The 24656-nt window shown below is 33.2% G+C and overlaps 1 protein-coding gene and 1 long non-coding RNA gene across 3 annotated transcripts in view; one reads left to right on the forward strand and one right to left on the reverse strand.

Annotated features, from left to right (window-relative positions):
* LOC139970481 (uncharacterized) overlaps positions 1 to 24656 on the reverse strand; it is a 58951-nt gene that overhangs the window by 9320 nt on the left and 24975 nt on the right. The window contains exon 2 of the long non-coding RNA XR_011794159.1: positions 1240 to 1375. This is a non-coding gene — a long non-coding RNA (uncharacterized lncRNA). The remainder of the gene's footprint in view (positions 1 to 1239; positions 1376 to 24656) is intronic.
* LOC139970471 (neuronal PAS domain-containing protein 3-like) overlaps positions 5757 to 24656 on the forward strand; it is a 113449-nt gene continuing 94549 nt past the window's right edge. Inside the window, exons 1-2 of one of the 2 annotated variants that reach the window (XM_071976219.1) lie at positions 5757 to 5892; positions 15681 to 15780. The gene's annotated coding sequence lies outside the window, so the exon portion shown is untranslated. The remainder of the gene's footprint in view (positions 5893 to 15680; positions 15781 to 24656) is intronic. The other variant, XM_071976214.1, reaches the window with a different exon arrangement.

Consider the following 24656-nt stretch of genomic DNA (forward strand, 5'->3'; position numbering starts at 1 on the left):
ATTATTCTACTGTACGCTATCTCAATGAAGCTAAATTGCATTTTAGAGAACTTAAAGTTTATTTACTTATAATACATGCAAATTTAACGTAAGCAGAAATAAAGAATTATAGAGAGGTTAACAAAGGTTACTAAAGCTACATCAGCAGATGTTGATAGATACCAACTGTTGGGTAACCCATTGCCGAAGAAAGCCTTAAATCACACAACTCATTCATTGTTAATTACGATAACCAATTAAAATGGTCTTCAATGAACCTGTAGAACCTACGCAGCCCTGTGCATGGTATACATAGTTACCACGATCTACACCTGCCACAGATTATTGTGATCATTCAAGCGAGTTGTGCAACAGTTGAGAAGAAAACAAAAATGAAAGTCATGTCGACCGGTCTGTATTGAAACAAAATATTCTAGATGTATCAAACTGGTCACCGAACACTGGCTATTTGGCTCTCAATTTCAATTTCATAAATTTTTTATTGGTTTAGAAATTGTGCCCATTTGGCTATATTATGATAAAGTTATGGATCTGATCCTTAACCTTCTTTTCATCAAAAAACCTTCTTTTCATCAAAATTTTTATTTTGAGAAGTAAATTGTAATGGACACGTCTTTTTGGACTAATTTGCTTCTATAGAATAAAACACAGATAAAGTGAAAAATTTAAACCTAAAATGAGACCGTAATTGTTAAACAATTGAACGGAAATCAGATGCAAGCACAACCACCGAATATATTTGCTATGTATTAAAATAAAAGAAAACCAGAACATTGAACGATTCCCGAAATATGTGAAACTAAAAGGAAGGAGAAAACTACCGCATGTACTTCTAGTGACCTGCACCTCAGCATGAGAACAAGTTGTACTTTATGTTGGCTGGCCGTATAGTTCATCTTTCTCTTATCAATGACTCTGTGGAAACAGGTACTAACAGAAATCAGTCTCGCCAATGAAAGTGACGTCATCGAGAAAGCGACAAATTTGACAAGAAACAGCATTCGGCACGTAACTATTTCGCCAAAAGGAAGTTCCCCCAAAAGAAAATTGGGTTTCTATTTTTTGGTCCTAATTACCTAGTTTTAATATGATTTTCGTTTATTTTTGATACATTTCTGCGATGAAAATTACTTGAGGTGAACGATTGGGAAAACGGGGTTATTTTTATCCTCTATCGTTTGCATTGGTAGTGAATATTTTCAAACAAAGAAAATGGCCGCATTATAGTAAGGTACATACCTGCCAGTCACGAGGAAGTGAGCTGCTGATGGTGTTGCTACATTATTTGTCATCCAGGAGCACACAGACCGTGTTATAAAACACATTAGACCATATGTTTAGCTCGGAGGTATTGGTGCATATCAAGTGGAGTTACCTGCGAAACCAAAACAGCCCGAATATCATAAAGTAATCACCGAAGTAACGTGAATGCTGCTCAGGAACTCAAAAGGTATTTTTTAAATCTCTCTGTACTTAGTTTGTTGCTTTGGCATTGCCTTCTTTGTTCCTTCATATCTTTATTTCCTTCTCTCTGATTTTTCTCCTTCTGTCTGTCTGCCTGTCTGTCTGTCTGTTTGTCTTTCTTCTTTCTTTCTTTTTGATTTCATGTCAGTTGGCTCGTCATGTCATAGTATTGATTCTGCTTTTGGTATGGATTAAAAATTAAGTCATACAGAAAATCAGAAATCCCTCAGCTAGTTTTGGGTTATTATTGATGTATTTTTGTTTTAAAAAGTTTCTTGAGCATATTTTACGTAAACAACAGGAGGAACAATTTTTACTTTTTGTGTTATACATTGACAACATTTTAAATTTGTTTTAAATATACAGGAAATTGTTACAATTGACTGATTTTGAGTTGTATTATGCTGATCAATACGAAGCTAAATAAATACCAATTAAGTTGATAGGGGAATTTCTCTTGTGGGTGTATCATTGTGATACTTTAAGGAAGGTAAACTCGTCATTACCTTACATATAGGCTATTCAGATAATTAGTAATTAAATATACGCTAATCATTTCGATATGTTATCATTTATTTCAGAAAGCAAACCTTTTAATAGCTTGTAAGTTCAGTGTACTCATTAATATTCATATTTAGAATCATTGGTGTTGCTTGCCTCGACTAAGGGATTTTTTTCCTTTTGTCCCTTATGTATGGAGGGGAAAATATACTTCAATAAATATCTGAATATCTTGTTCCTAATCTAAATACAAATTTCCTATTGTTTATATAAGTATTGTATTCAAGTTTGTTTCGATACTGTTTCCTTAACCAGGGCCATTGTTATGACTGTGTCAGTGAGTAGGATCATATCAACTGTGTAAATATATTAGATTGAGGAAATCTTATTTACGTTATGGAAAATTGAAACGTAATAACAAATTTGTTTGCTTACAAGCACATCATACAGACTAACATATGGTTTTTATGATTGCTTACCTATGTAGCGTTAAAGACAAAAGGGCCACGTTTATACAAAACACAGTTAAATAGTTCATACTTTGATTCATTATTGAAAATAATGCAGTTGTTCAAACCTCTTAAATGTTCCAAACGTCTTTTTTTTTTTATAAATTATGAACGACAATGCAAATTCTGAATATTTTGGTATCGCATATATTTGAACAGTTTGCGTAGGGTAAATTGTATCTCGGTAATAAATAAACGAGATTTTATTTAGGTCTTATAATCCTATATGAAACAGTGAAGTGAAAGATAGGAATCTTCAAAATTTGGGAATTTTTAATGAACCATTAGATATAAATGCAAGCATTGAGACCGAGATTAGAGGTGAAACTGAAATTCGTCTGGTATTTCTTTAAGATTTCTTTCGATACTACACCCGCGACAATGGAATGGACAAACTGAAATCTTCAATACTACTTGTACATATGCACACATGATATTTCTCTTGGAAATAGACTATGGCGTTAAATATTAAGGTTTATTAGTATAGGTACAGTTAACACTAATATCTAACAATGTTGTGTGAAGTAATATCGCTTTTTTCCTTATAAGCTCTCCGCTTTCCTGCAAATGCATTAATCACCTTAACAAAAAAGTAGAATTATGTATCTGCATAACTCAATGTTGGCAACGATGCTTAAAATGAACTTCATGGGAATTTTAGCCAAAATAATTTTCGAATTGCGTAATTTGTATAAGATCGAAAAGAGAGAGAAAATAACATTTTTTGGGTACTGAAGTCAAAACATTTCTCATGGCAAAATACTGTTCAGACTATCATCTATAAACTATTTGTTTCAAGACAAGATATTCCAAATTCAAATTCTCCACGAGGAGCACCACATGGCAGCAAAGTAAAGTTGAGAAAGTTTAAGGAGTCTAGGATTACCTAAGTTCTGCTTGTGTAAAAGCAATTTGGCCTGACGTTTCGATCCTAGCAGGATCTTCTTCAAAGGCTAAATGACAAGTAACAGTAACATATGGGACAAAAACACGCACTAAATAACATTTTTGGGTACTGAAGTCAAAACATTTCTTAAAGCAAAATACTGTTTAGACTATCATCTATAAACTATTTGTTTCAAGTTCAGCTTAGTATATTACTATCTGTGGCATGGAAATACACGAAATTGACGGAGACCAATTTTCGGGGGAAATATTTCATAATGAAAAGACAATATATGCAAATGTGTTAGTCAAGAACAACAATAATTAATTTCCTTTAGTGCTTTAAATGGTGTCATGGTGTGTAATCGGGAAAATTGTCATAGAAATATAATTGAGCTGATAAGTATGTACCGAGTGTTGGTAGAAAGAAGTGAGTCACTTTCCTATATCGAGTGTCTTTACCTTTATTACTTTCCTGAAACTTTCATTGTACAACATCTACCATGCTGCAATAATTTATCGCTGGGTTAAACTATCACAGTTAAATTGATCATTAGTTAAGCTCTAGCAGAGTTTAGCAAGACCGATGTCTGCTATTGAAGTTTGTTTGTTTTGAAATGTTACGAGCTTTCTCTAGGTATTTAAACATATATTTGACTAAGAAAATTAACTAACAACGTATGCTTTGCTCATGTATGGCTCGAACCAACATAAGAACACATTAAATTAATTAACATCGATACTGTTAAAATGTCACAGATAAATGCACGAAGTACAGTATATATAGTGTTTACTGATAGACATTTCTTCCATCAAAAAGGAACACATTCTCGAGTTTATGCTGGTTATGTCAGGTTAAGTCAGATATTCACCATGTTGTTTCATTATTCCATTCACTTCCTGAGTTTGTTTTAACATATGATATAGTTCTACGAAACCTCCCTAAATCGTCAAACTAACATGAGAATAAAATACTATCAGTAAATTTAATACTGAATTTATGAAATTACGAGATTGATATACTTTAAAATAACGACATCTGTTATCTAAAATCGTACAAGTTCTAAGTTGATTCTGGTATAAATAATGTTGTCCTCTTTTATGCTAAATTAGTTGTTCGTAACTTTAGCAAGTTTGGGCTTTTTCAAACATCTTCGTACAATTATGTTATATTTAATAAATTCGTTTGTCTGTTAACTCAAAATATATCAATTAAAAAATAATACTCTTTCTACAACAATTCTCTCGTTGTAGGCAATTTCTGTCGGTTATTTTCCATCCTTTAACACCACTTGGAAATTATGACGTCTGATAGATTGGACATTTGCACACATAATAGCACTACTTTCTGCTATCTAATAATTCATAAAATAATATCTAACGTTATTTTGACAATTGTACAAATCTGTTAAAAAAATATACTTTTCCTATAAGTAATTCAAATAAAAACAAAACAGAAATAAAGCAACCGAAACAACATATAGTTACGGAATTTGAGGAAGAAAAAGATGCATTTGTAAAGGCATGATAACTTTAGCAGTTATCATGAAAGCTCTTTAACCTTTCCAAAAATGATTGACATGTCCAAGGATGGTCGTCATTCCTGGAAGAAATGATCTCATTAAAAGAGAAGAAGAAAAGTCGACTTTAATCAGAAATTGATTTGTTATCGATTCCATTTCGAACAATTTTATTTGATAGTAAATAGTGCCCACATATAGACGTTAAGATATTGATATTACGATTCATCGCCTTACTAGTTAGATTGTCAATTGCGGCTAATATCCTGCCCGTCCGAGCGAGTTAACTGTCCCGGGGCGGTAGGTTGAAGAAAATACCACTTGGCTCGTTATCCGTAGGCTACTGCTAAACGAAGTGCAAAACACAATTTTGTGATAAAATGTTACGAATTATACTAAATTCATGTCGAAATGGGAAATCAGGGAGAAGTGTTTATGTACAGACGTAATTTAACATGTCATTAAAATGACATCGTTTTTGCTACAGGATGGGATATTTTAAACCTTTATGGATAAAAGTGCATTTGTCAGTTAATCTTAAAGCTATATGATAAAGTGATTTACTTACAGCGAATTTTATCGGCGAGTATAGCCTAGCCTAACTGCAGATATAGTTTCTACTATGTATTTGACATTATATTACCTTCTCTTTCATTACGGCTGTCTAAAAAGATGTTTAATCCTTCAAATTTAATCTTTTATCGCCACCGTTATTTAAATGCAGACACATACGTGATGACAGTCAATAGTCATACATACTTTGGGTACTACGCACTATCTTGATAGATAGTAAGATCTATTTCGGAATTGGCGTGTGCAAAACATATACACGTAGATTACGATAAAACAATGCAAGAGTACTGTACATTAACCTAGTAACATTGCATGCATCGTAACAGAACTATATAGGCCTACGTATGTTATACACTTCCTTATAACAACTGAACAGTGAACGTTGAAAGATAGAAGAAACAAGCTTCTTTTCTGGATTTGCAGTTAATAAGGCTATACAGGTGAGAATATCTGTTAAATTATTTAGTTATTCTAGTTATGTGCTCGATTCGGCTCACAAATCTCTCACTGCAGTTTTATTAGTTTTGTTTTATGTTTGTCAATCATATATATTTGTAAACGTTAAAGACAGGAATTTAGCAATTTTCAACCTACACATGGCAGCACCGTCGTAGTACGAATGCCTTTGAGTTTCTCAGTCCCATTTAAAAATGCAAAAAAAGTTTACCAAAAATACTAATTTTGAGTTATTCTATATGTAGCCAAGATGTACGGTATAACGAAAACACGATAGAGGGTACGAGTCGTCTCCAAATACTTTGTGCAAACGCTTCCAATCACCACAGTATAAATCTAACTGGTCAATAATTCGACAACGGTTTGGAAATTGTTGTTGTTGTTGTTTAATTTTTACGCCCTCCGCTCCCACCCTATCTCTGTTTATGTTTCTGTAGTAAATTATATTAAGCTTAACGACTATGGGAATTGTTTTATTAGTGTCAAGAATAAGTTTATTATTACTTCTGTATTGTCTAGGAAGCTAGATTGCATAATGAGATGAAATGGATAACAAATTGTGTATACTAAACATGTTAATGGTCAAAGCTCCGCTTCTGTCATCCTCTCTATAGAGCTGAGGAAATATTACATTAATACATGACAAAGTTATCACTCTCAGATAAAATAAGTAACAAATTCTATATAAAATATACTATTGGACCAAATCAGTTGATTGAAAATATTCCAGTGAATTAAATTTTCAATATCTTTCCCTTCCCAAAAGGACTCGTCCATTTTACGAGAGAAGAAATATGAAGCAGAAAATACTGGAAAATAAAAAATAAAAAAAATATTTCCAGTATTCGTGTGGTATCAAAGAATAATTTCAGAAGTCTATTCTTCCAGTGTTGTTTGAGTTGAGAGGGCTATTTTTTAAACTAAGGGTTCGAAGAATTGAAAATACTTTATTACACTTTCAGAGATATATTTTTCACAAAATGTTATTTCCAGGAAATTAAAAAAAAATCAATGCTAGTCGAAAATCTCATATCAGTATCTTGATCTCTACTCTAGATATGCTTGTTTGAACAGTATTTTTGCCAGATATTAAACCGTCCGTCATTGTACCAAGAAAGGTATAATTGTGGGTGGTCCGTAATGTTACCATGGTACATGTTTTACCGACCCCCTCTTGGCGTTTGGTTGATTTACCCTTCAAATGACATACATTAAGAATGTTAGCTGTCATTATATATAACTTGGAAATATTTATAAGAACATTTTCTCCAATTGCGAAAAAAAAAATGTTAGAGTTCTGAAAATGAGTTTCTAACATGATAATTGCTTTAAAATTGTACTTATGTGTTTAATGTCCAGGTTATGATAACATAACAAATGATGGTCTTAAATAAACGAGCACATGTAATCAATCATTTTCAAGTGGTGTATTCCCATGTCAGTTAAAAACTGCTAAAATTATTCCAATCTTTAAAACCGGTGACCCTAAGGTTTTCTCTAACTATAGACCTATTTCACTTCTCCCTTCAATTTCTAAAATATTTGAGAATTTAGTGTATAATAGGTTGTACAACTTTGTATCGAAACACAACATACTTTATTCAAATCAGTATGGTTTTCGAGATAATCATTCTACTTACATGGCCGCCTTAAATCTTATTGACAAAATTTCTGCCGGATTGGACAATAAACAATCAACTGCCGCAATTTTCATAGATCTCTCTAAAGCATTTGATACTATTGACCATAATATTTTAACAGATAAGTTACTTGCGTACGGTGTACGCGGTACAACGCATAGTTGGTTCAAAAGTTATTTAACAAATCGTCACAATAATATCCAGTTTGGCAGTAGTTCTTCACGATTCTTGAATTGAAACATTGGTGTGCCACAAGGATCCATTTTAGGACCTTTGTTATTTATTCTTTACATTAATGACATTCACTATTCGTCAAGCAATCTAACTTTATCTTATTTGCGGATGATACTACTGTGCTTTATCAAAATAAAAATCTTAATGATACTCTTCAGGATGTCGCATGTGAAATTCATCATATATCTGACTGGCTTAATTCAAAAAATGATCTCTCAATATACTGAAAACAAACTTATGAAATTTGACAATAACATTCATGACACGAGTAGTATAATGGTTGTATTAGATGGGCAACAGATAAAAGAATCACCTCATACGAATTTTCTAGGAATAACAATTGATGAAAATTTAAATTGGACAGAACACGTTCATAATATCTGTAATAAAATGTCAAAATCTATAGAATGGCATTATAAGTACACTGAAAACCATTTTACCCCGGAGTGCACTCTTAACATTATATAACACACTTGTGCTCCCTCATTTGAATTATAGTCTCCTACTGTGAGATGTACTCACAGAACAACACTTGAAAGTTTAACTATACTACAAAACCGTGTAATTCGTAATATTTGTAGTACACATTTTAGATGTAATACTGCACCTCTCTTTAAAGAACATAAAATTCTTACTCTCTTTGACCTATATCATTATCAACTTGGGATATTTTTATATAAATTTCACAAAGGTACACTCCCAGAAGCTTTCAATAATTTCGTCTGTCGTATTTCAGAATATTATACCTTTATCACTCGCTATAAACACTCTCTAAGTCAACCATATTCTATCCGTAGTTAAATCCAAATACGAAGTACTGATGAACATTTTCGGAACACAGTTGATCAAGACATCATAAACTCAAATACTCTTAACTCATTTAAAAGAAAACTCAAGCATTACCTTTACATAATAGTACAAACCACCCACGCTGAGTTGCTATTTTGTCTCTTTGTATGGATTTGTTCATATCTTTCTTCGCTTCCTCATTTTATCTTTTCTCTGTTTTTCCTTATCTCTTTACTTTCTCTGTACTTATGTGATTTTGGAATTTTTTTTTACGGGTCCAGACTCGAAAAGTTTCTACTTACTTCTGGTTCCTTCACTTCCATTATAGCATACTTCGTACTCTGTTTATTATTTATTGTTATTTCGTCATAATTTGAGTTAACTGCTCATTGACTCTGTTACTGTATACATATAAATATGGAAAATGTAAAATAAACTTGAACTTGAATAATGCTGATTCGAGGTAACGAGGCGGTCGTTTCCCACTAATTATTCAATTCAGTGATTAAACTGAAAAGTACAAGCAATAAAGTGAGTACTTTGGTATAACACAGCCGTAACGGTGAATTACTCCTTGACCAAAAGCATCTCAGAGTACTACTAATATATAGATTTATTAGCATATAATTTGTAATGTTTTTCGGTTGCTGAAGTCAGGTAGTTTTCATCAGCTGTTTGTCATAGCATTAAACTGTTAGAGCGACTGAACCTCAAGAGTAAGTCAGACTAGTAACCTTGGAATTTGATTCAATCTACAACATTTTGTCTCCCAAACGCTTATGAAGCACATGTAACAGCTTCATCATCGTTATAAACTTTTTAACTTTGCCTCATTATTTGAATTGAAAGGTAACGATTCAATGTATAGATCCACGCTGTTGGGTGATTTAAGTACTGAAGAGAACCAAGATATTTATCAGAATTAACTCAGAAAGCTACTTTAAGAAATTTGTTCACATTTTGTATTTCTAATATTATGTAGGGATTTTTCTTGGTACCGGATACATATAGGCCTTATATCGGTTTGCGATAGTCAGCTCTTCGTCTCTATCATCTTCCACCTTTCTTTAAAGAACGCATTGTGGTAATCGCTTAAGGGAAGTCAAAGGTCAAAAATCACCAACAGTCATTTGACATTTGTGGCCTCAGTAATGGATTTGTTTATATATATATATATATATATATATATATATATATATATATATATATATATATATAATCGTAAGCCAGTAACAAATGTCAACGAAGCGGCAAATTTTTGCAACTGAAGCACATAATACAAACAGTAGCTCAGAAGCTAGTACGTTTAGTTGAGATCACTGCGGAAACACTTCACCTTTGGCATCAAGTATTTTTAAGTGTATCCTGACTGATCGCTAGTTTTCTGCCGATCATCTCTTGTAATAAGTCTAATAAGACTCTTGCCATTCATCCCTCGATTTAAAGACCAAAATTGTTAAAGGTAAATACTAATTAGAGAAAAAAATCAAATTGAAATGTGATGTTACCCGTAAAGCTGGGGTATTAGGGACCTAAATGGTTAGATATCCATTGTATATAACAGTATGCAGACCTTTGACCTGAAACTCCAATTATTCTTAAACCAGCTTAAAGCATCACTAGGTTAATTGCCTTTCTTGTAGGTTTTTTTTTCCAGCAGTGATACTTAGATTTGATTCCATGTTTGTGTGGATATTGTCACACTTTGTACAACTCTTTTGTCGGACTATTAAATTTATCATCTAATACCGTAATGAATTTTGAACAAATTTCCAGAAATTCAAAGTTATACACATAAGGAAATTTGATTACGTTTGAGTTAGTTAGCGAATTAATCCTTGAGTGATCGCTTATTAGCTCGTTATTAACATTCGCTTGGTGACGAAACTCACAAGATGCCTAATATTGATTATATCAATCTGTTTATGCGGTGAAAACATTAATACAACGACCAAAGTCAATGAGCTTCTTTGATGTCAAAATAATATCTTGACACCCACCATTAATCACTGTTAATCGATCGGTAATATATCGTTCCAATAAATTGTTTGATAGATCGAATGATGGAATTGTTTTCGTGCATTGGGTGTATGATGTATAGTGGAAAGTGCAGATTTTATATGTAAATTATGTTTCTTCGCAAAAAGAAAGTGTTTGGAAAAGAATAACAATAATGAACATTACTTACAGGTATTTATTACTCAACCTCATATCCTGGAGAAAGTAGCATGAAAACTGTCATACGTTATCCTTTATCACAATTATCAGTCTGTCGCTCAACCATCTCACACAGGCACACACCAAATAATTATTTGATAGAAGAGTTATATGAAAGTTTTTATCGATAAAAGTGACGTAAACATTGTGTTAAGCGTTTACATTATAGTCACATCGATGCAACATGGAACTCAAGTTCTCGTATTCACTTATACAAACATAGTTGTTAAAAACAGTTATTCATACGTTTCACATAGAACCCGTTTACACCCCTCACCCCCCCCCCCCCTCCACCTCTACCCGTTTCTCTCTCTGCTCGAATGGTTGTCAGGAATTAAATAGCTTTACCAAAGTTGACAGGAAATTAGTATAACGTTAAGGCACATGCGAAAGACAACTTTTCCTTAAATGGTTTCAGAGATTAATAAGAAGTAGCTCTGTGTATAGTTTACGAACCATAAATTCCTCAGGTTTCTTCATTCGAACCACTAGTTTCATACACTTTGGCAAAAAGAGCAAAATGAATGAATCAATCAGCAAATCATTCAGTCGATCAAGTTTGGAAGTCGTTGTATCTTGAACAATCGTCATATTATAACTCACATTAGACACTGGTTAATTCGGTTTCATCAAGACCAAATATGTAAATTGTGTTAGTGATGTTGCAAATTTTGTATCTTTTATTATTGAGGACGGGAAAGTGTATACTATATGGATGCCTTTGGTATCTACTTTGGTTTCTCATGTGAAGTATTCTTCCTTTCACCCCATCCTCTCGACCAAAGAATTACTCCATCGTATGAAAAGAAGCCAAAGTCATATTATGTTCCTCTTTTTGCAACGAGCAAGCCGAAAAGGTAACCAGGACATTTTTACAGTGTACTATATTGAATGTAATGTCATATTCCATGATGAAAGAAATTACTAAACAAAAATGTTATGTTTAGTAAGAAGAACAAAAATAAAATAAAATAAAACTGTTAATAAACTGCTATCCACTAGAGAGCCTATGTAAGAGGATGTGTAAAAGTAAGTTGGCCTGGCGTTTCGATCACAGCAGGATCTTCTTCAAAGGCTAAATGACAGTCTAGTAAGGAGGATATAATTTATACCATTTTTATTTACATTATTCGGTGTAATGGTTCTTCTTCAAGACAACATAAATTTCAATGATACTGTGTCTTTTTATAGTGTTTTATACAAACTAAACTTACTAGATTCAAATGATGTTTATACTCACTTGTACATAGAAGCCAATTCTTTACAATTTCGTATAATTTCTTTGTATGTGGGAAAGGTTTAAAAATGTTTTCTTTGTAATATGCAATCTCAAGGAACATTTATGGCAATTGCAGATTCATAGGAATATGTGATACATCGGTACAATGAGAGAGGCCATCAAACACCGATTCATAGGTAAATGGGGTACATCATGCAGCGTCATGAGGGAGACCATCAAGAACCCATTCATTGATATGCGATACATCAGCACCATGAAAGAGACCATCAAGCACAGATACATTTGAACTTATCACATCAGCATGATCATGAAAGGCAACACAATCCCATTGCGTATGGTTTGATTAGCGCTATGAGAAAGATCTCAAATCAAACATTATTATATCAGAGCAAGTATATACGAAAGACCACAAACACCAGCTATGATGTGTTTAAGATACATCATTACTATGTCATTATCGGACAGACAGCAAGTCACAATGAGTAGACCTCAGACACCGATTAAATAAGCATGGGAAAACCCCACTAATACTGACTGTGATGTACGTTTGGGTGGAGGAGTGGGATAAAACAGCCATGGAAGAGATCATAACGCACATTATATTGTTGCTGAGTGTATGAGAGAGACATAGAGAGAGAACACCAACACTGATTCACACGGCTACTAGTAACATGTTACACAGATACTGGCAGTAAACATAATACTACATTAGCAACTGTATCAATATTCTGATATTGTATCACGAGTAACGCGTTACCTATAGCAAGGAGTACAAGTTCATTACAATATTAACACAGTTCACGGTGTACAAAACTACATTTGACGACATTGCTCTAGTTCATAAACTAATCCGATTCACAACACACTGGGGTCTAAATCCCCTGTCCAGATAGAGGGCAGGTCGTCATGTTTGTTACTGTATAGAACATTTACATTATAGAGAATAATACATTTGATCTCATTTATAAGCTACCGTGTTGACACCATAACCTGATTCGATTAGCTCTTTCAATTTTAACATGCTTCCAGTTATCTTGAATCGTGCTGGTCGTATTGACTTTGTAAGCGGGACACCAATTCTAGAACCTAACATACCCAGAGGAGATCAGTCTTCGTTCCGTCTGGGTAATTCTTGTGAAACATGTGGAATGATGGGTGCCATTTAGCAGATCAAATAACCAGGTTACTGTTTCAATCTTCCCTAACCATCTTAAAGTTACAGATTAACTGAAACTATAGGCTATAAGGATGTTTCACCAAACTCTCTGTGATGAAGGAAAGATTCGTGAATGAACTTTGAGGAAAAGGGTATGCTACAGTTTACACATGTTGCATTGCTTGAGCCTGTACATGAGCAACGTATGTTATCACGTATCTGCTTTATTGGTACATGAACAACAGTTGCCGTATATTTGATAGTACTAATGAACGTATAGTGAAGGTATCACATATCTCATTTAATGTTAATCATACTCAAGGTACCACCTATCTCTTCAGCATTTATAATCGCATATTTAATGTAGGCTATACTATATCGGCCACATTAATAATAATATACTTAATGTATAACGTATCTCCTTTAATGCCTATCAATACTTAATGTATCCCATATCTCTGATAATCATACTAAAGGTACCACAAATGTGTTGTATTGATAATCAAACTTTAGGTATCACGCACCTGCTGCATTGATAAAGGTGTCGCATATCTGATGTATTCATACTCATACGTCGTATATCTTCTGTATTGATTATCGCACTAAAAGTATCACGTTTTGTTTTATTGATAATCATACTTTAGGTATCACGCACCTGCTGCATTGATAAAGTTGTCGCATATCTGATATATTCATACTCATACTAACGACCATCCCATATCTTCTGTATTGATAATCGCACTAAGAGTATCACGTATCGGATGTATTCATAAACTTACAAACGGGGTTCCGTGTCTGCTGTACTGATAATCACTTTTAAGGTATAACATATCTGCTGTATTCATAATCATGCTAAATATAACACATCTCTGCTGTATTAGTAATCGCACAAAGGTATCACATGTCTGCTGGCTTCATAATCATGTTATACATAACACATATCTGCTGTATTGATAATCACATTGAAGGTATCACATATTTGCTGTATAAGTAATCGCACAAAGGTATCACATGTCTGCTGGATTCATAATCATGCTAAACATAACACATATCTGCTGCATTGATAAATCATATACTAAATATCACAAATCTGCTATCAAAATATATTGTGATATTACAGCATTTTCTGCTGGTATTATTCAAGTTTTTTTCCCTTTTTATAACTAATTTTATTGTTAATACACAAACACCAAAGAAATGCAACAACAAAGAAGTAATAATAACGGATTTGAACTTATAAATATAGTAACCAAGATTTGATCAAATTGTAATAAACCACCCCAGTGTCGATAGGGGAAAACAGCAATAAGTAAGAAAGAGAAAGAGAAGAAACATACAGAGCACAGACCATCTTTTTATGTTTATTTTACCTTATCAAGCTGACTTTCATTAAAATATTTGAAACGACACAAATGTTCTATAATACTACAACAACAATAATAAACAAATGAAGTAATCATTATTACAAACATGAAGGGTTCGTAAAAAAAAGACATCATTGATTAATACTAGTACTTAAAGTGACCCTAGATATTGCTTTGATTTCCCACACTGATTTGTTTTCTTTGGACGGTTGCATACAACTATAAATATAAAACAAAATAAATAGAAAGACGCCTATGTAATTTCTTACACACAGAAGTAAAGAATAGAAGTAAACATGAAGACAAAGAAATTATCGTTAAATTGTAAAAGTAAACGCAAAGAAGTAGAACATTTCAGAATCCTCCTTATTCTTTACGAGATGCATGTGAAAGAAGAAGAAAAAACATTTCCCTAACCATCCTTCATAACAGGGAAGATTTAAGTTGGCAATGCCATTTTGTGCCATTTTTAGCTCAAGTTTGTTGATGTTATGTTGCCACTATAGAGGGCATTTTCCTTGTTGCTACTAAAGAGCTTTGTCATGTGTTAGGCAGTATTAATCGTTTATCTCAACCTGTTGACGATTTCACATAGACAAAAAAAGAAAGTGAAGCATGTCAGTAATGCAGAAACATATCTAGGCATCACTTCTGAGTCATTAAGGCTTTAAAAAACAGTTGTTCAAGTTTAACATCAAATTCATAACAAACGAAAGAAGATTGTGTTAGCTATACTTATGGAGTTGTTCATAAGAATCTCCATCAACTATCTTACTGATGATGGTTGGGTTTATATCTTCTTTAGCCAAGAAGTGGATGACGGTTTTATTTCCAATAATTATTATATTCAATTTATATAACGAATCAATGAACTTTGGGTTCCACAAGTACAACGACCCACAAAACACGGTAGGCTATCCGAAAATAAAAATTTATAAATTCAGAAATCGTTTAACACTGGGTCTTCGCAGGGTACATGTAAACGTACATTATTTTCTGGTTTTGTTTACAATTCGGATATCACACCATTTTAGTCACGTTACACCGAAGTGTTACTTGTTTGTGATGGTCCCTCATTGAGCAATACATCACAAATATCATATCCTTGACCTTTTGTACTGTTTATTTGCAGCATTGACAACAGCTGTTGCTATCATACGCGACATCAGGATATAACCATTGGTTGATGTCTATGACCGACTGTAAGGTGGAAGTCCAAACTTTGAGAAATCGTAAGTATGTAAACCTGACGTCTGGCACTGGTATTGTCATTGTCATATCCCACTCAGTTGTACCTCAAGTTGCGGATATGTCCTGCGACAAAGCTTGCTTATACCGAATCGATGAAGTGATAAACAAAAGTAAATCTAGTCTCCATAGTTAGTTTTCTTATTCAAAACACAGGTTGAAATGACTTGTTATTACTGGAAAATTGGCAAAAACATTATCAATTGAAAGAATTAATGCATCGACAGATTACAGAAGAGTAGAAGACAAAAATTAAACAATTTCTGATTGCTTCAGAAATTAAGGAAAGGGATTTGTTCATATCTTATTGCTCATTGTAAAATCACTCACAATCCTAATCAAATTTTACATGATTTCGGATGATATCAATTAAAGTGACGTTACAAACAACAGAATAGCTTTCAGTATGTGAATTTTATTAGCAAAATCAGTATTTTCACACACACAAATAAAAATACCAAAAAGAGATTCATAATTTTGTTTATTATTTTACCTGTCAAATTGGTATCTTAATTTCATTCCTAAACATCAAAGTTATCACTTTGAAATTTAGGTAGCTAATGAAATAATTGTTATACATTCCAAGTAAGTAAGACTTGAATCATGCAAGACCCCATTTCCTTAAATATAAATTACTTCCAAAAGCGAACAGTAGGAAGGAAAACAAAGCATTATAAATTACACAATAAAAGGGTTATTATCAAATTTATATTTTCACCCCTGACTTAAAATAAAATAAAGAAAATACAAGAGTATTAGCCAATAAACTGAAATTGATAGCTGGGTAAAAAAAAATCTTAACCTATCGTTGTAAATTGTAATTTTCTTGTTATGATTGAAAGAAAAGTGTGAGTCTTGCTACGTGGTGAAAACTCCCAGCGGTTGGTATTAATTGTAAGTTATGGTAGATTTGAGGTTCAACTGGGGTTGGCCACCAAAACTCGAACGTTGAATTCAAACGACCTGAGAATAAGTTCACCCCCGTGGCATGGGGTACTGATCGATAGAATATGTTCATTGACCAATGAAAAAATTGCATTGTGAAGGTTTACGTTCCCTCCATTTATAATTTTTGTTTATTATAATTAACATATTGAACGTTTCTTGGTATTCATTGTATTTTTTAATCATTTTTGTTTTGTTACTACTGTTTTTAAATTCACTCAAATTGACTTACTTATTACTATCTGTGTATCTATAGGTTTTCCGTTTCTATTCTTTATCTAAGAATTAATTAATTTATGCTATTGCACTAACACATTTTTGATAATAGTACGGTATTTGATTTGATTTATATTTCGTTCGGCTTTAAATCTTATATGCATTCTATGTGGTCTTTTTTCCATTTTCCACATTTTTTCTGTAAGTTAATTCAGTCAAATGGACTATGTTTCAATTCTTATGACTTCTATTAATTCACTAATATTGATATACACGTATTTTATTCTACCATTTTTGTTGTTGTACTTTATTAGTTTCTCATTTGCTCGAACAATTATACTTAAAAACATTAAAAGCAAATAATTATAGCACAAATATCCTTCTAAAATACGTGACGAGGCACAATATTATCTTTTTTTTTTTAATTTAATTTTGCTTTGCACACACGCCTACAGTACACGTTTTCATTTGTTTACAGCTGTATGAAAAATACCATTTAGTAAAAACAATGAAAATGTATAGCAAATGCATATGTGAAGAATTATGAGCCCTTTAAGGCAAAGATTTATTTCATTTTAATTATTATTAAAATTATCTTAATAACTCTGGATACATTGTTTCCTTTCTTTCTTGATTTTGATCTGAAAAGTTCGATATAATTTACCAAATGGCAGAAAAACATAACAGGGACAAAACGTAGCCTAAGCATAAACTAATGTACTTAACATGCAGTATGTGCCATTTAATTCTCAGTTGGGTTGAAGATATGTTTGAATACAGAGGGAGTCTGCTGTGAGACGACAAGTTATTGAAGTTTAGTTTATATTAACAACGAATTTTAATAAGTAGAATCAGAATATCTTGTTCGATTGGGTACACATAACTTCAATGAGCATGTAACTAAAGAAAATTCTTTATAAAACATTAACATTTCAAATGGAAGGAAACAAAATGGAGGAATCAGAAAATCTAGAAGAAAAAAAATCTCCATTGTTGTGAAAGAGTAATTGTGACAAACCATATCTCGCGATTGTCTGTATAACTTCAGCCAGGCGGCCGTTTGATTATATGACCTGTATGATAAAGCTGTTTCACCAAACATCCGTAACATTCCTTTCTTGTTCTTTTGGAAGGGCCAATTAAGCTTCATCAAAACTAAGTAATTGGTATCTTAGTAACATTAAGTACCTACCCGCTGACCCGGAGCTGCTGTCAAAGCTGTATATTACAAACGATCATTGCAAGCTCTGAATCTAACGGACACCTACTCGCATTCCCCGCTGTGAAAGCTCGGATAGAAAATGTAACGTATTTAGTTCTTACGCTTTCATTCTATATTCTAAAAGTGTAGAAATTAAATGTTGTTAGTTACCTTCGTAAAAGCCTTTGGTGCTGTTTCATTTGTCCACAAAGGAAAGTTATTTGGCGACGGCAGTAAGCGCGTCCATGGATAGCTTCTTCCAGACAGCAACATTAACTAGTTTATCTGGATATCCCATGAGTTTATTTAATCGAGTTTCTATTGTCAGACAAAACTAAACTTTGAATATGTTTAATGTACTACTCAAAATAAATCGAATGTAATATCTCTCTGGTTATTTCTTATTGCACAATTTTGATGGGAACATTGTCATTTTCATTTCATCTCTAAAACATGGTTGTTAACATCCTTACTATCAAATGTCAACAGATACTAGTGTCCCTTACTTACACATCATGAAATAGTGTGTATATTTTATGGCAAAGGCCTGTCACAACTTCAACATTCATGTAGGTTGAATACATTATTATGAACTTATATTGACTGTGCTTGTCTCCAATTATAATAGGTGACCATATACCACGTACTTTTGTTGGAAGAGAAAAATCATAACTAGGTTTTCACGAAGTGGGTTCTCCCGCCCACGACATAGACACAGTGCAACAAATATTCGAGGAATACCACTACGTAAGATGGTGTTCCCGAATTGGGGTTAGGGTCATAATGAAATATATTAATGCTCAAAATAACATCAACTTGGATTGAAACAGGTTAACGTTGATCACTTTGGGGACATTTGTGTACGGTGATTCTCAGTTGTCAGATGTTTGCATCTATTACATAGTTTTATCTGTACACAACTATTGCACTATTAGCTCTAGATCTATTTCAATAAGAACCTTATGAAAGGATAAAAAATAAACAAAATGTGTATTCTGCACAATTCCTTCAAACAAAACCTCTCAATGTGGGAAAGAAATTTACTTTTGTGTTTTGATCTTCGTAAGGCAAAGGCAAAGGTTCTCTTATGGGGCTTCGACGATGTTTCTCCAAAACCCATAATCTTCATGAAACTAATTCCTCGTAACTGATATATTTTGATAATTTTACGGAAAAGAATATTCATAAGATAAATGAAAGTATGGTTGCATAAAAGGTAACAAATTATATCAAAATGATAAAAAATTCGTTACTTTCGGAAGCTATCTTTGCAAAATTCAAAATTATTAATTGCATTGAGAGATTGCATACTGATGTAACTCACCGACTATCTTAATATTTCAAATCTGGTGTAAAACTTTCATTTCTTGTCTCCCTTGATCTCTAAGATATTTGGATTATGGAAATTTTGTAGTTTAAATTTCTGTGCTTCTTTTTTAGATTCTATCCAGAGCAAGGACTTAAACAACAATTTAATTCTTCTGTGAAGTTCTTCGTAATATTTATTTAATTATATCATCGTAAATACTTTGTGAAAGGATAAGTAACTTATCAGCCTAGTTCTTCAATATCTTACTTCTATCGAGAACCTAAGTTATTTATGTTACAAAAGTTTTGGTAAACTAAACTTTTCATGAGGATAAAACGTTTAAGATGTAACTAGTAAGCCAAAATTTTCTTCGTCTCTTCTGTATTCGTCAGTTGAAGTAGGAAGGTAATCAACTTCGGTTTCCATTGTAAGTATTGAGTCCATCTGAAAATTAACATATACATATATATAGATATAGATATGTATGTAACTAATTAAATTGGATACATTAAGCTAATCAACCTCATCACATTTCGAATGACCAGAGCAAAAGACGTCATGGGATGTATATATAAGATGTATATACAACCACTATAAAGGCCTATCGGTTAAACTGTAACAGTCAAAAGTTGAATATTTTATATTTTATAACCTCCTCCTTGCATGGCCCCTTAAGTTAATCAGCAGATATCAACATTTTCTTACCTTTCCATTTGTTTAAATTGTAACAGTGTACTTTTTGACAGTTCATAGTTGACCAAAAAAAAAAAAAAATATCTCGCACAGGCACACTAAGGCAAAGAAAAAGAAAAGAAACGAAGAAAAATAGAACTAGTTCTATCAAAACGAGTTCCTTATCACTCTCTTTACCGCATTGCTGCTTATCTTGTCAACCGATAAAATATTTCTCCTGACAGCCCAACGTAAAAGGTTGAAGACCCATATGTGTAATAACAGATGGAGATACCCCATGAAGTTTAAATTCTGCCTGTAGAATATTTCCTAATTGGCCAATAAGAAAACTCGACAAAGAATTATTTTGAACTTGGCGGGATAGGGGAATAGCGGTAGTTCAAACTCAGCGGTTTATAAGGTTTATCAATTGCAATGGAAGCTACCAAGGGTTAACGAAAAGATAGGATAACTACACGATTTACAAGCGAGAAGACACGATAAGATGAATATGACTTTTGCTGTTCAATTAACGTTTCTGTCGGTCTTTTCGCTATATTAGTAATGATCACTAGCCGGCTGAAAGAATTTAACTCTTCAGAAGTTAGGAGAATGAGGCTACTAGAAGGTTTAAAGATAACTTGATTGGACCCTTCAAGGCAGCTGCTGTTCCTTAGTTATATCTACATTTAATCCATTGCAAAGTCGGAAAAGACATGAGGGTTAATTCGATATTTAGGATTCTATATATTGTCTCATATCATTTCATTAACCCCGTAACTTTTTGTCATTTTTTTCCTGACTGAAACGCCAGATGTTTGCGCTCAACAAAAATGAGAACATCGTTCTAAATGTCTTGCCAATTGATAACCATTTTCAATTCGTACGTTGCCTATATTTTAACCTCCATGTGGGAGGTATAGTCGTCTTCATGAAAAAACACCTCTGCCAGAGGGTAAATTTAACGAGTGTGGTGGAGAACAGACGCCTTGGTTTTCATTCTTAAAGTTTACAAGAAGGAAAGATTTGGTTCACACAGACTCCATGAAGAGAGAAGAAATTCTCTGTTGTTTTCTTGTTGTTAAAATAAATCTCCACCTTTTGACAAACAAACAAATGAGAATGAACACATTATCATATGCATATTTAGCACTAAAAGATATATTTTTTATCTGTTTATTTCCATTCAGTAGTTTCAGCATGAGCTATACGTCATCTTCGGGATATATTGTTATTTGTTATTATTTGTTAATGAAATTACATGTTAATGTCTACCTAGCCAATTTAAAATGTTTTCAAAGATAACATTGTTAAAGAGAGTGGAAAGGGTCATCCTTTCCATGCTCTATTGTTATCAAATGTTAACAGTAATGCTGTTTATTCGTTGTAACCATATGTACGTATAAATTAATGTCTTACTTTAGATTGCGTTGTAAATGCTTGAATTTCATTGCTGACTAAATAGTTATTATAAATATATATATATTAAAATACAAATATTTTGTTTCAATACGTTACACAACCTTCAAAATATTTCAATTGATGTAATTAAACTTTCATTTCAAATACCAGAAAGACAACAAAATTATAACAGTTCCTTAAGTTTATTATATTCGACACCATTCGTTTTAGGTTATACCCAGACGTTTTGACCCAAAATGATTCATAAACTAATAGCAATAATTAGATATTCCGCTAATTAACATTCTTTTGATGGATAAAACAAGTGCTTTGATTTGTAAATGTAGACCACATATGGCTTATACGACGTGAACGATACCGTGTGCCCGAAAGCATACAAATTGCCATTTACGTTCATAACAACAGAAGCAATTTTCGCAACAAAACAACCTGCTTAGGATATATCTTTTCTTTCTCCGTTTTATTATTTGTAGGGATGGCTTGAGAGAGAAGCAGTTATGTCAATGTAAAGACGAAGTTTACTATCAAACTATTAATCTATACATACAGTTAAGACACAATGATAACTAAATTGTATCACAAAGCTTCACAAGATAGGATCAATAATTTATTTCAGTGTTTGATAACAATAAACGTCCTTCGTTGTTACACACAGGCGCGGCGGAACGGGAAAATTATTGGGGGGGGGGGGGGGCTAATGTGTGGAGACTATCTAAGTGGAGCGCCACCATCAGTTGGCGCGGAGCGTACAAGAAAATTTTGGGTTTTTCAAACCCCCAGGTGGCCGGAAACGGCACTTCCCGAGTGTTTTATGCTGCGAATACCTTGCCCTAAAATATGGGTCTCAAGCCTGCAATTTCTCAGATTGCACGTAAATATCTGTAAAAACATTGTAATTTGTATATTCGATGGTGTTTTAAGAGAGTAGCTGTTACTCGTAGTGTACTCGCAAAGACGTTTTTGAGTGTAGTAAATTACTACTTGCAATTAAATGCAATAATTAAATAAATGTCATAAGAAAAAACAGAAAGCATTTCTTAATGTCAACAAATGGTTAATTCCAAAACCATGTGCAGTTGCCAACACATTTCTATGAACCAAGCACTGTCACGAATGCATGTATCCTATACAGTACAGGTGAAATGCTAATATTGTGTTTTTGTTCGTTTAATAATTGATTAAAATAAAATGGGCAGATGCGCGTTTCGGAGCCTTGGTAAATATTGGGGGGGGGGGGGGTTATCATGCATTTTCCCCCTCAACTTTTTCATTAGCGGGGCTGAGCTCCCCCAAGCCCCACTCCCTCCCCCGGTTCCGCCGCCACTGGTTACACATTCAGTACTTTAAGATACTATGTCTTCACATATTAAATTATAATCATAAAATAAAGTTACTCGACATATGTTTTTAGCAAACATATCAATAAGCCAATATTTTAAAAGCATACATACAATAAAAAAAAGAGTCAATATGCATTTTAACGCCATACGCAAGAACTTTCACATTGAATTATAGCCTGTTCATCAATGAAAATATCAAAATGGCACAGAATGTTTTCACCATTTCAGTTCAAACCACATTCTCAAAGCATTTTGCATTGCGAAGATATGATATTTTTAAGTTTGGTGATATTTAGTTAGTACATCTGGCAATATAGCAAAATGACAAATTTCATGGGGCAATTCGGCTCAAATGTCTTTGTTTTTTATTTATTATATTTTAATCCTTTATACACAAAGGCAAATAATATTTCTTCAAAAAAGTTTACAGAAAGCTTAACAAACATTGTAAACGTATCAGACCTCAAGGATAAGCCCAAGTAATAATTGTACTAGCCTTAGTAAAGCTTTTGTAGATTATTATTAGCCCATATGCATGATATGACCAACTGTGATCAACTTCCTGGAGTAATCGAAGGCTTAGCCGGTCAAAGTAGAATACACTCAACGAAAAATAACTCGAAATTAGGGACAATATGCTGAAATAGGGTTTTTAGTAACAGTGAGAAATATTTTTATACTTTAAAATGAGTCTTACAATGTCTGCCACCTCAATGTCACATCAATGTTTAGGAATCATAGGACTGAGAACGCCATCTTCAATTCTCTCGGCTTAAAAGAGCAATGTTGACACGCACTTGAAGACGGTTCGTTTGTTGGAAACATATCACTAAAAATACATGTGTGGTATTACTTTAGATACTGTTTTAAATTAAATATTGTGCACTTTTAAGTAAACAATTTTACTCCACTTAATTTTCAAATCTCACAAGTAAACATGACATTAAACTATTGATCGAATAGAAAGAAGTTATTGAAATTACTTCATATATAAAGAGTTATCTATTTGTAATCACTATCTTGTAAGACGAGAGAGAGGGGATGCACGGGGTACAGCCCCGGGACCCGGGTGGAGTTGGAGGCCCGAAGAAATTTGAATTAGTCGGCAAAATATGGCAAATATGAAGTGCCAAAATGACATAATCGTCCCGAGGCCCGAACTCAGGCCACATTGCGTCATCTAGAGTTATGAGAACTGCACGTAGCAGTAAGATATATATATAAACTTGCATTTAACAATTAACTAAATACAATGAGTAGTTATATACCGTGGTACCTATTGGAGTAGGTAAGCGAGGATACTACAGTATATATGTGCCACGGACAGACTTGTTTTGACACAGTCTCTACAAACGTATACCAATGCATCCCATAACAACTGTAGCAAACATTCCTAGCTTCGTCACAGTAGCTCTTTTTATGTGTTAGCCAGAAACCTGTTTGTGTTAAATATCTATGCAATTGAAGAAAAAAATGAAAAAGTGAGAAAAGTGAGTGTGGTGTCACTCTAAGACTACACAAACATGCAGAAGCGGATCGATATTATCAGTTCTTCTGATTTCACAAAACGAACGAACACAATACTTTCACCCTTAAGTAGCATCACGAATGCACCACCACTATCTGACAGCATAAAAGATTGTTGGGTGGCAATCTCCCAAATCAATTTAAATGTAATCATTTATTTGTTTGTTATTTGTACTTTTTTCAATAAAAATCTCGAGAATCCATTGCTAAGGTGATTGTAGAAATACA

The sequence above is a fragment of the Apostichopus japonicus genome, chromosome 8 (assembly GCF_037975245.1).
Source record: "Apostichopus japonicus isolate 1M-3 chromosome 8, ASM3797524v1, whole genome shotgun sequence".
NCBI classification, from domain to species: Eukaryota; Metazoa; Echinodermata; class Holothuroidea; order Aspidochirotida; family Stichopodidae; genus Apostichopus; species Apostichopus japonicus.